A 14,062-nucleotide genomic window follows, 5' to 3' on the forward strand; every position below is an offset into this window, starting at 1 on the left:
GTGGATGATACTTACTTAATGAGCAGCTGCTCAATACTTTGTTTTTGTTTCATTGTTCAGCATGTGTGGTCCCATTTGTTATTTACCAGACACTAACAATCCAGATTCCTATTGAGAGCTATTCATTTCCTCACGGACTTTTCTGATTTCACTATCATGTAGGAGTACATCACAGAAGGCTTCTCAGCACCCCGTGACACCAGAGATTATGTAATTCCTATCAGAGATGGAGATTTGATATGTGAAGGGATTTAAGTCCAACATTTCTATTGTATGGCCATCAGACAACTTTATTTATTTGTAGACTGTAGACTGAATTTAGCTTTGTATGTTATATCTATCTATTCAAATATATCTCCCACTATAAGTGAAGTAGTTGGCAGAGCAGACTCCAGGAAATCTGATTAGGCAACTTTCTGAGACCCCTTCTCAGGCACTCTCTTTTTTTGGCATTCAGATTTTTTTTTCAGGAAATCAGTTTTCCCACCTGGATAACGTATGCACAGAAGCACAACACGTGGTCCACTTCCTAATTGGTGGATCCATCTCATACCTTTTTATTAATTGGAGAATTTAGAATCTGCCACTTTTGGTTAGTCCAGCTGTTACCAAAATTTACAACCAGGTGGTACCAATTGCGCTGAGCAGGTAGCAGATTTCTACTTCAGAATTCAGAAGTTCAGTTTCAGGCATTCACCACCACACACACACACAAGTACTCACTCAATTGTTTGCCATGTGTTAGCAGTCACAATTTAAGCTATTTTTGACTACTAGCCCATATTATTTTGTTCCTTTTTCTGGTTTCTGGTGCCATCAAGCTCTCCATTTCAATCTACCTTTTGTTTTATTTCAGGCCTCTTGCTCAAGTGAGATTATTTTCTCTTTCACATTCTCCAAAGCCAGAGGGAGACTACTGGAGAAGACAGTCTGGAAAATCTGGGATCAACCACCATGGGGAAGGTCTGTCCTAAAATGAATTATTCTGAGTACATGGCATATTTGAAACCAGTTCATCCTGGAAACTATGAGAAACTTATCCGTATTCAGTGATGATGAATTCAGAGACATGATTTTTCTAACATCTAAAAGTTTCTGCCTTGCATTTATGGACTACATTTTTTCACATGATTTTAATTTGACTTCATAGGGATTAATTTCTGCAAGCAATGTCAAGTCACATTCCCAGCACAAAATATATTCCTCTCCTTTATTGGGGCCCTTATGCTACCTTTTTACAGTAAAGGCCATTCATTAGTTTGGGGTTTGTTTGATTATTTTTTTCCCCACTGGCCAAACTAAATGTTTTCATTCAGCCTTATTTCCTTAAACATCTGTATCAAATTGTCTTATAATGATAATAGCAACTGACATTCCCATTGGTATGTGTCTTTGGTTCCAATTTAAATTTCAAGATGTCAGGAACAAGTTTTCATGCAGAAAAAATATGAATAATTGTCCATGCAGCAGGCTAGCAGATGTTCCCATTATTATTTTAAAGCATAGGGTACAAACTCTATGTGCTGTACTAGGGATTGAACATTTTGCCTAAAGAAACTGAACTCAGTCCCTCATCCAAGTAATTGTTTCAGTTCAGTTCTGTCATTCAACCATAGTGTTAGATATTTCTATTTTATTTCTAAATTACACCATGGCACCATGTTTTGAATGAAGCAGCTCAGTGTGCATGTTATTGAGCCTATATAAATTTATCAAAATACACAATGTACTGTGTTCTCCAGTTATTATAAAAAGTATATTTGAATGTCCAGCCATTATCTGGTTCATAAATATCATACTGCAAGTAGAAGAATTATCAGTCTTATGGAGCCGAGAGGGAAGTTTGTAGCACAGACCCTGATGTATTCCAATTGAATCACATATTCAGAAGTTTTACAGGGCTGGTTGAGGACTTGTTTTCATGAAATGTACATAACACAGTAAACATGTAGACTTATGTATTATTTGTATCAGTACAGCATCTCTATATCCACAACAGTTTAAAACACAAATTTGGATCTGATAATAGGAAGTGAAAGAACAAGATATTAATCACTGATATGGAAATACTGAAATACTGGAAATACCTGCTAACATGTTCTCATTAAGAACTCAAAAATCTTGCTTAGCTTGAATGGCCAAACTAAATTTAGGGCAGAATCTTTACAAGCAATGAGATGAGTTGCTGAGGTTCTGTTTTGTAGTAGAGGGCTATGTGCAGATGCTCATCTATTGTTTACTGGCAGCATAAGCAAGAGGTTATCCCATTCATTCCTGAAATGTCTCCAGCAAACAAAAAGGTGAAGGGACTGAAGCACACATTCCAAGGTTACTAGAAAATTGCTCACTAGCAAAAAAAGTTAAAAAACAAGTCCTCTAAATAAGAGTACTGGCTATTCCAGTACATTTTTTTTTAACTGAAAGAGAAAGAAGATAAAGAAATGAAAGAGAGTGAGAAAGAGAGAGAGAAAGAGAAGAAAAGAGAGAGAGAAAGAGAAGAAATGATGGAGAGGAACATGAACCAACAAATTTTAACATAACCTTTCAACTATTGCCTGTGATCTGGCCCAGTAGTAGAATACAGACTTCAGAATAAATTAAATCAACTTAAGTAGGGTAATTCTGTGATGACTTCGTGAAACAAATTGACACAGAAACCTGGAAATCTTATAACTGTTTTTTAGTAGATTAACTTCAGAGCTAAAAAAGGGTCACATGAGAGAAGTACCAGTGAAAGCTATAATAGGTCTACTGTGCTAGTATTGACTACTGAGATGTAATTAATGTAGTTCAGCTGAGGTAAAGCAGAAATACTGACCTAGAGAATCTCTTAAATATTTCAACACGTACATAAAAGAAGGGAAAGAAAAGAGCAAACAGCATCACTAAGTATTTTATTTAGACAGAAGACTGTTAGATTGTGTTTAAAACATATTGTGTCCTTATAAGTGCACTAAATGTTTTATTTTAAAATATTTTTAAAACACAAACTTTAGCTGTTGCTAAAGTGAAGTTTTCCAACCACAAGCATGCAGCCACCATACGTACTTTTATATCGACTATAGTTGCAGTAATATTGCATATCACAGTTTATGAAAAAAATTGAATATTGACTTCCTAATGATTACCTCTTGAAAATATTTAAAACACAGGAGAAGTGAGAATTTGCTATCTTCACTTTTTGCACTTTGTACTTCTTACTTTTTGAAAACAACAGAAGATAAAAACTGTAAAAAATCTTAAAACAGAGAGAACCATTTTTACTTTCACCTATGAAACTGTCAAACAAAAATGAAAGAAACTGAAAGGCGTGAACATGCAAAAAATAAAAATGGAATAAATTTAATTTAATAATACCATCTGTAATGTATGTGTACGTTTCCTCTATATCTGTCCAGGTAATACAGCTACAAATGGCTAATTTGTAGAAAAATATTTATAAATATGCATTGTATAAACAATTAATGCATCTTTGTTAATAACTTCATGAGATGGAAAACCTCTTGGTGCAATTTTTTCCTGATGTTTAAACTTGGAGCCTTTCAGTATATGCTAAAGACACCAGTGGTGCTCTCACTGAAGTTCTGTCTTGGTAGAAGTAATGTTGAAGTTACCATCTAGAATATCTTTTTTGCAGTACAGATACAGGGTACCTTTCTCAGAAGAAAAGCTCATTTTATCCATGTTTCTCTACCAGCTTGCTCTTCATGCGTGAGCTGACCTATGTTTATCATGACAAGGCTATCTGTATAGAAATGTGATTTCCATTGGTGTGGGTACAGACATGTAGTATGTGTTTAAGTACAACTAGTGTGAACTTCATTGATGGTCGACACAGAATGCAGAGATATAATCCTAGAGCAATAACAGATCCTGGTCCTTCCCACCTTGGACTTCACCAGCAGCTAGTGTAGAGGTACCAAACTAATCCAAAACTTTAAGCAGGTTTTGGACACACCTTGAATGACTGGCACAAATTTACAGTGAGTTCTCAGCATACTTGTGAGTTGTGGATGAACTGGATTTTCTGTACGTGTTCATATAAAAAGTAAATTTGATTTCTGGGATTCATATGACCATCTACACTGTGCTTACGTAGTGGGTGTGATGCATCCTGAACAAGACAGTGACCCTTCATATGCACCAACACATACAATAACTCACATATAGAAAATTAATTCATAGTGATAATTTACCAAGGTATTTCAGTGTCTAGCAATCTGGTGTAGCTTGATCATCAGCTGTCCATGAAACTAACCAGAAGAACTTTGGTTGTCTAGTAATGTGTTACTAATGCTCTGAACTTTTTGCATCTTCCTCTATTTTCTGTACTTTGCAACTGTTTTGAAGTACATCGGGGGCAGTACCATGGATTGAGCATGAATTACAGAGTAATAACAGCCCAAAAGCTTATATAAAGCTTTGAGCTAGTTATTTTTAAGTCTAGCTCCATAAAAAGACGGGAACTGCTTTGCTTGTCTGGAATCAGACGTAAGTCTGCACCGATTGTTTTGTTAACTGCTGCACTAGTTTTAATTAACCTAGTCCAGGGGTGTCAAAATCATTTTCACCGGGGGCCACATCAGACTTGTGATTGCCTTCAAAGGGCCAAATGTAATTTTGGAACTCTATAAAATTTATACTGTTAGAACTGTATAACATTTAACATTTATACAGTTCTTAAATTATGTTTGGCCCTTTAAGGACAATCGCGAGGCTGATGTGACCCCCAGTGAAAATGAGTTTGACACCTCTGGTCCAGTCACCCCTGGGCTCTCTTCATACAAGTTTTCTTTCTTTTTTCCCAAGGGTAGATTCTTTTCTACAAAGATCCGCTTGATTGGTTGGTTTGATTTATTAATTTATTTATTTATCTATATTTATTTTGTTTTTCCTTTTCTGAGTCTTTTATTCCACTAACAATTACTGAAATCCACATTCACAAATTAAGAATTGTGTTTCCTTACAAATGAGGTGCATGGCAACCTAAGAAAGATTTTATTTTCAGGCAAAAAAAAAAAATCCACCAAAAAACAGAAACAACAAAAAAAACCCCTTCAACCTTGATACAGAGGTATGTTTTTTGTCAAACGATCCACTGATTAGAATTCATACAAAATGTGAGGGTAAATATCACATGAAGTTGTGACAATACCCAAGAGTGAAAGATTAGCAAAGAGTGTAATAGGAGGTCAAGCATACAGTGACATTGTCCTAGAAGACTTCATGGTTCAGGAACTTTGCAAGACACACGTATGTGTGTTTAATAGTCCCTGACAGATTTCGTTTTCTTGACTATCCACTGGATAAAAGAGTTCTTTTTCAGGGGAGGATTTGAAATTACATCACACAATTGTGTCCCAACAGGAAGGCTAAGGGTACTTAATGGCCATCAGAGGCTCTTAGTTTTTCTTTGAAGGATTGTGTATGTATTTTGCAGTAATTTTTCATCAGATGAAGTACAGCAACAGTCCAGGAAGAAGTAGTGGGAATTCAAGATGCTTTTCACTAAGGTGAAAGTTCAGCTAGAAAATCAGGCTCTCTTTGGCACTCTCCTTCCGGTCTCCAGAATCTTTAATTATTTTCTTCATAGTAGCCCAACTTTGCAGGAAGAACAGGAAATTATTTCCCTACCTATTACAATGATATATTATGGTTCAGTTACGAAATGTGGGCTTTGAACCTGTTAGGCTGAGTGCTTTGAACCTTTGGCTTCAACACTGTGAATTAACATTTTGACAAGTGTGTGTGTGTATATATATATATGTATAAAACATGGTTACACCATAGTCCAAATTCCCTATAAATTGGAATAAGATCAAGCAACCCCCCTAAATCTTACCGGAAATTATTTTTCTCACACTGTTTCCCAGGTCAAAAACAGGGCAGTTTCTCACTTTGTCATGGTATGTTTCAGTTTTGTAGCCAGTCATTTAACAGCGTACACCTTAGATCCAAATTGACAGCTCTGGCAATTGCAAAAGTTAGAAACAAAGATAGAGCCAGTAGCAACAAACTGAGTGATTTCTGTTATTCCTTTTGAGTATTTTTAACTCATTATGAAGGCTTATCAAAGTGGAGTGGAGAGCATTAAGTTCATGAAAAATAAATTCAGTATTGGTAATATTTTAAATATTCTAGTACACGCTTGGCATTCCATATCTGCTATCGCACATTGAAATGAAGTGTGTTCAAAATGATGGTGTAATTCTCTCACTTATGACAAACAGAAAAAAAGAGTATCTCTTCTGATGTTCTGTAGGTGTCTTCACAAGCCCTTGAGCCTTTCATGGCCTTCAAATCCAGTTACAAAGAGAATAAATTTTCTAGGAAATGGAAGCGTTGGTACTGTGCTAACCTATTTTAAGCCTCAGGCTATTTGAAAAATCACATAGTTGCCATGTGTCTACAGAGCTAAGAATGAAATTCAAACAGTGCTGAAAATCCCATTTTGTGCATTGCTGGCAAAAAGATTCTCTATAAAGCATAACAGTGTCCTGTTTTCTTACCATCATCCCATTTTTTTCATAAATTAAACATACTTATTTTGTCAGCAGAAAATTGTTCAACTTTTTATAAATAATAATTACAGGAAAATGTGTGACATTATGGTTCATAAACATATATTTAACAGATACACACACATAAAAACTTATGTACATGCACATGTAAATAAATCTTCTGGTGACATAATACCATAAGAGCTATTGCAATATTAAAAATTCCAATTAATGTCAGTGTGACAGTGGCCAAACATAGGAACAGCTTGTCCAGAGAGGTTGCAAAGTCTCTGTCTTTGGCAATATTTAGATCTTGCCTAGACAAGAACATGACCAAACTAATCTAGTTGATTTTTGAGTGGGAAGTAGGAGTAGATTATTTCTATGATTCTACTATTCATTAAAATTACTAGTGAAATTAGTATATGTTAATATCCTCCAAGATAACTAAGAAAATACATTTTACAGAATCTTAAATGACAGAAAGATCCCCCTAGAAAGATGTTTCATTTTTTTCAGTCAAACGTCAAGTCATCACACTGATGGGTGAAAGTACGAATTGAATCCCTCATACTCTCCTTTTCATGTTCTGTTATCTTTACTGCATGCTAATTTTTCTTTCTTGAGAGGTGAGGCCAAACAGCCACATGGACTACAATGCCTCTTCAGAAATGAACGTCTTTGGTGAGACTAGCTGTGAGGAAATACAAAATTAGAAGATATTCCCAAGGAGGTACTGGCAACTGATAAAGCTAAAATTAAGTTGTGGGGTTTTTTGTTTGTTTGTTTCATTGTTGGTGGTGGTTTGTTTGTTTGTTTGCTTGTTTGTTGTTTGTTGTTTTGTTCTTTATTTTGTTCTTCTGCTTTCTAAGAAAATGTTGATTTTCAGCTGAAAAAAATATTGGGTTTTTTGTTTGTCTTTTTGTTGTTTATTTGTTTTGTTTTGTTTTAATTAATACAAAATTCAAATCCCCAAGTAAGAAAAACCACTGTTTAAGACCCTCAGAGAGTTAAAATTATTTTTCCCTTTTCTGAGAATTTCAGTCAGTCTTATATCAGTGTCACTGAGTGTTCTTTAAAACATTCACTTCTATTAAATCAAAAGGGAAAATCTACTGAAGCATACATTTTTTCATAAAATTATAATGTTACTAGTCTGTTGGTCTACAGCTCTTTAGATGTTTTTTCTCCTCTCCTTTCCAGATCTCTTTCTGTCAAGGGAGTATTTTTCCTTTGACTGATAATTAACATTAAAATTTTTCATGCCTTTCTTCTTCTAGCCTTTCCATGGCTAGCAATGAGGTGCAAATCCACAGGATTGTCTTTCAAGAGGAAACTAGATGGCCTGTAATATAATAAATTTTTACCAAATTGAGACATTTTCACAAGAATTTTAACACATTTCTGGTATCAGTCTTAAAGATTTCTTGATGCCTTGATGGTCACCTCTTGGGGCACTGTTATCTGAAGTTTCTCATTTTGGTGGTGGAACGAATGAAGATGTGATCTAAAAGTAACCAAGAAGAGAAGACTAATTTTGTAGCAGCTTTAATGTACCACTTCAGCCCATTTGCTCACTGTGATTATTTTTTTCTCATTCTCATGGAGATTTCTGGTATAGTCAGTTTACAGTTCTTAGTCTGGTGTTTCTATGCAAGGTGTTGTGGAGCAATGACCAAGTTCAATAAATTTTTAAACTTTTAAATACAAATCGACTTGTTGTGTGAGAATAAATATGCAAATCAGATTCAAAATTAACCTTTGGCTCTCAGCCAAAGGTGATTTGGGCTGCATAAATATTTTTTAATTATGTCAGTGGTTTTGGGCTACAGATACCCAAATTCTGAATAGCAAAAGTAGTTCGTTTTGAAAGGAAAAACAATGTTTAATTAAAAAAAAGTATTCTAATTGAAAACCATGGTGTCCGATTATTTTCTCAATGAGATGATGGCATTACTTAGGAAAAAATGAATAGCTGTCAGTGGGTAGATCTACGTGTGAAGCATCAGACATAAAGACAAAGAAAGCTGTATGTCATCCTATTTTTAACCATGTCTGAAACCTGATTACTATTTTTTAACAAACCTGAATATGGTAAAATAGAAATGGACAAGCTCAGCTCAGAATAATTCTGCACTACAACTTATCAAATTATACACTGTGTCTTATGACACAGGCAGGTCTGTGAATGTGAAACCAGGCAAAAATAGTAACTTTGTGACTTTTTTCCCCCTTTGGAGCTGTTTAAGCACTAAGTCCTGTTGCCATCAGAAGATGTTTCTGGGTACTTAATGTTAGAATTGATTTGGCACATAAATAGACTCCACTCCAATCTTGCACAATTGTCCAGGCTCTGCTATGAAAGCAGCGAATCCCCCCATGTTAAAGACACTTGAAAGCATTTGTATTGATTGCAATAATTTTAGGATGATATATTGAATTAAGTGGGTATAAATACTAATAAAAATCAACAATACAAGAAATTAGTGCTCTATTAAACATGAACTCAGTGAAAACATTTCAACCTTCACATTACAGACTCTTGTAAGAGAGACCTAGTCTGGTTTGTCTTAAATCGGTAACAATATAAGTGGTATCAAAAATGGGCTACTAAAATAAATGTCCACAATTAAATGCTTCAGGCATTAAAAACTCCAAAACTTCTCTAAATACTTATTTCTAAATCTGTTCTCAAGCTGCTCTTAAGGAAAGCTAAGGAAAATCCTATTTGTAAAAGAGTTACTGCGTTTCTGTCACCAAGCCAAACTGTTAAATTATACCATTATTTTTCCACAAGGGGCGAGTACATGAACCTAAAATGGTTAATTTCGCTTTTTACAAAATTTGTGTTAAAGAAGTAAAAAACCCTACAAATCAATATCTTATTTGTCTTATTCTCAGTTTCTGAAAAGATCTTTGTTAGTGCCTGGAAAGCAATTACATCTGAAACACAATGGACATCTTTGAATTCTGTTGGTGTATTCTAAACAATTGTTATACTTTTTGTAAGCTGGAGAAACTTCAAAAGTTTGGGAGATTTAGGTCAGTTGAATAATTAAATAGGAATGTTTTTCCCTGATCTTGATGAAAATGTTTTGATCTGTAAAACTAGGTTGGAACTATCAGAAGAACTGCTTATATGGGGGAATTTCTGTTGCCTCTGTTTCTGTTTAGCTGGAAAAAAATACAGTAACAGGCTGCGGAGAAACAAGTACAGTATTTCTGGCTTGGTGGAAGAGAGACCTGTCACACCCAGAACTAGTGTTCCATTTCTTATTCTGTCTGTGGGTTTTTCCCATTAAATTTACTTTACATTCATATCATAAGGTCTTAAACTAAACACAGACATTTTAAAAGATAATATATTTAACTTGTCATACAGATCTCTATTCATCCCACACAGTTGTGGAGAGGGCTAAGGGATAAGACATACCACATTAATGGACCACATCCAGGAAATTATGATGCTAATTGTCATGGCAGATACTGTACTAAAATACTAACTTTTAATATGATTCTGGAAGAGAATCTCCTGCAAGAAAAAAGGAGCTAGAAAGCCTTATCCTTATTTGGCTCTAATATAACATTAATCTTTTCTTCCATCTTGCAAACAAGATTAAATATCCAGAAGACAACAAGATTCCCAAAGCAATGCATCATTTTCTCTGCTGTTCTTCTGGGGTGCAAAAATCTTAATCTTATCAATTAATTTAAGTTAGATTATTTAACATAGAGATCTCTCATTACAGGGGGAAAATAGAGTAGCTCTCAGTTGTGGAAAAACTCTGCTTTTTGCAAACTACACTGTCACATTCGTGCATCCGAAGGTCGTTGATCTGTCTGAAATGATTTAAGTGAGGATTGTCCTGATTTTCCAGAAACAATGGTAATAATATTATTTCTAGTATGTAGCACTATTCACTTATATAACTTCCAGACAGTTTTACAGCTAAATGTACACAGCACTGCTGAAATGTGATTGCCAATGAAGTGGAGAGCTCAGCCATCCAATATGTAACACAACAGTGAAAATTCAGAGTGTTTCAGCCAAAGGAAAAGTCACAGTGTCAAAACAGTGCAAACCAGATCCTGTTTTTAGAAACTCTCTGAGAGATCTGCTTTTAATAAGCATGTTCCATTCAGGTTATCCATTTAAAAAGGATCTGTTCTGAGTCATGTGCTTAACTCTTGTAATCTGGGACTCTTGACTTTTTGAAACCTAAAGAACACCATGAGAAGTCTTGTAAATTCTTGTAAATAGCTAGGCGTAATGTTTGCCAACTTTCTGTTAACTAGGACCTCCCCAGTTAAGTCCCTTATGTTTTCAGACAACTAGAAAGCATATCTAAGCATATCTTAAAAAGTATTATTCACGACTTCCTCCTCCGAGTTCAATTGTTCCATCCTGAAAACAATGAAATATTTCAGAAACAAACCACACAATTAGAAATTAATGAGCATTTCAGAATTGCAGCAGCTCATGTTCTGTTATCCTAAATTAGCATTTTAAAATGCTTGATTTTACCCTACTGACATTAATTAAGCTCACCATGTGCTGATATATGACAAATTAAGGGAATTATTTTTTTTTTAAAGAGCTCATCTAGCTTTAATTACAACATACTGTACATTACACAGAAAATACTGCTCCAAACTACTGCTTTCAGTTCATATCTGATGTATTTAAATTAATTAATGGCTATAATTTAAAATGATTAACAAAGAAAAAAGATAGTTAAATTGGATAGTTTAAATTGCTCTATGTCCAGCTACTTGAGAATGAGATAATTATTGTCTCACAATACTCATGGGAGACAGAAGAAAATCATTGACTAAATTAATGTGGCATAAGCTAATTTTATATTTCCACACTGTCTGGATAATTCTTTTTCAAATCTGACAAAGTCTTATGTGGCATATCCAGTCCTAATTTAACAAATTGTCCTAATTCATTTAGAGTATGTAACAGTTTGCTTAGCATAACAAGAAATTAGATTCCTTTTTTCCTTTTCATTTGTATACCTTGTTCTTTTTAAATTAATTTCTTCCAAGAATCTAAACACGAACTTTAATCCCATTTACTTCAGAGCTTTAATTTTGAAAGGCAGTTAAGCAAGTCTTTTCTGAATCAGGGCCCATTTCACTCTATCTTTCATTCAGAGTCAGCGAGTGACTATGTTTCTTCTATGGATGGTGTTTAAAAAATGCCAATGCAATGGCTAGTTAGGTCTGCTTAGATGCTTTAGTTAGTAAAGCTCAGCTAGTCTGGTGGTCTATTAATAAACTGTGGTCATGCGGACTAGTTTGGGATCGCTACCCAGCCCTGCATTTGCCATTAATGTGTGAAGAAGAAGTTTCGTGGATCGCTTACTTATTAGTTAAGTATAACTATGACCTCACTGTAATCTCCCCATCAAAACAAAACAAACAAAAAAAAAAAAACCAAAACAAGCCTAAAATCTGTTCTGAAGTATATCTTGAAAATTTTACAATTATTTCAGGAATGTAATTATTTTTTGAGACTAATTCAATTGTATCAATTTCTTTCTGGTAAATATACAATAAAAGAAAACTGAAATTAAGGAGAATGAAAAAGAGAACCTTCCCCCCCTAAAAAAAAAAAAAAAATTCAAAACCAACCAAACATTAAAAAACCACACACAACCACAAATTAACAAACAAACAAAAAACAAGTAAGGGACAAATTGAGAAACTTGATTTAAGCTACTTGGGATTTCCTTTCAAAGTGCCTAAAAATGAAGTTTCAGGGAATTAACTTAAATATGTCAAGCAAGCCATTTGGATCTTGCTCAAAGTCAATATACAGACAAATCACTCTATAAAGTCAATAAACACAGTCTCCTATGTGATGATAAAGAATAGAGAACTCAGATAAATATCAAACTGGAAGAGGAGATAAAAAGCTAAAGTGAGATACATGAAAATGTGAACAAAAAGATTTATCAAAGACCATCTCATGAATTAGCTACATTAGGGAGAGACTGAGCATCCTGCTGACAGTTGAAACTTCAAAATGTAGTATGCATACAAAGCAGATATTTCAATAAAAATAAAGTAAAAATAAAAGAGTTGACGTTTAAGCTTGGGAGAGTCAAATAGGCCATATCATTCCAACAATTAAATGTAATAAATTTGGTGTGAAAATAAGAAGCCTTATTTTTTTTTTTTTTACTTACCTCAAAACACTTCAGTACCTCATATATTCCAGGATGTGAAGTTATTAAAAAAGTATCTCTAGCAATGACAGGCTGCTCCCAAGCTGTTTTATAGATAAAGAAATAATAACAGATAAAGAATTCTAAGCACCATTTGGAAGTCTGAAACTAAGGTGAATCTCCAGGACCTGTGGATATCTACTGTGAATTTTGTTGGATATTTAAGGAGGTCCCTTGGAGGGGACTTCTAATTCTGTTGTAGACCCATTTGCTGTAAAGAGTTGATCTTATGTTGATTTTACAGGGCAAATTACCTGTGAATCATAAGAAAAAAAAAAAATAGAAAGACACTAGCAACCCAATTAAATTCCACATTCTCCTTTCACTTAAACACAATTCAATATAAATTCATAGAGGACAAAACACTTCATAAATAGTACTCAGAAGAATTGTTCATGGTGCCGGATCAAAAATTAATCAATTTCTAATGCTTTCACTGAGTTTAAGCATACTTGTAATAGAATAGGACAGAACTCCCTATTTAACATCCCTTACGAACACTTCATTTCCTGCCTGCCCCCAAGGTACTTGATGGTTGGTTTGTCTTTATTTAAGGCTAAAAACTACTGTCTGGATCAATAGGGTTAAATTAGTCTTGTTTGAAAGAGGAAGAATTCATGTCCATTGTGTTTTTTTCCTGTTGCCACTCACCATAGATTATGTTGCAAAGAGAGTAAGACCCAATGAATCCATCATAGAGATCCAACTTGGAAGAACACAGCAGAAAATATCTTTATATGGTGATGATGCCATGTTATTTTTATCTAACCTGGACAGTTGCTTAAAATAAATCCATAAAGCAATCTATGATTTCAGGAAACTGTCTGGCTATGACGCAAATAATGCCTAATATAAAGTGCCAGCGAAATCTACCTGACTCGATAAAATAATTTTACCAGAAAACACTTGCATTCTATAACTTATTCAGGAACTAAAATTCCATAAAATCAAGAAGATTTCAATAAAAACTGAATACCAAACACTGATCTATCAAACAAAGAAACATCTGAAGTGCTGAGAAGAAACACTATTCTTTAGTGTGTATTTATGTTTGTGAGGGAACCAATCATAATTAGGTGAAGTTTTGAATTGAATTATCCTTCTTATTTCAATGTTATATAAGAATTCACTCTGACAAATCTTTAATAGGTCCAGAGAAATTCAAGTAAAATGCAAAAAAGATCCAGAAAAGCAAAGTTTATATGAGAAACAAGACAATTATTTGTCGTAAACTAAAGAATGCTTAATGACAACCATATCAGTAAATCTCCCTCAAGACAATTCAACTCTTTCAGAAGGGCCTTTGACTTTCCAGAGCTTTAGGCA

Source organism: Columba livia, chromosome 1 (genome assembly GCF_036013475.1).
Source record: "Columba livia isolate bColLiv1 breed racing homer chromosome 1, bColLiv1.pat.W.v2, whole genome shotgun sequence".
Classification (NCBI taxonomy): domain Eukaryota; kingdom Metazoa; phylum Chordata; class Aves; order Columbiformes; family Columbidae; genus Columba; species Columba livia.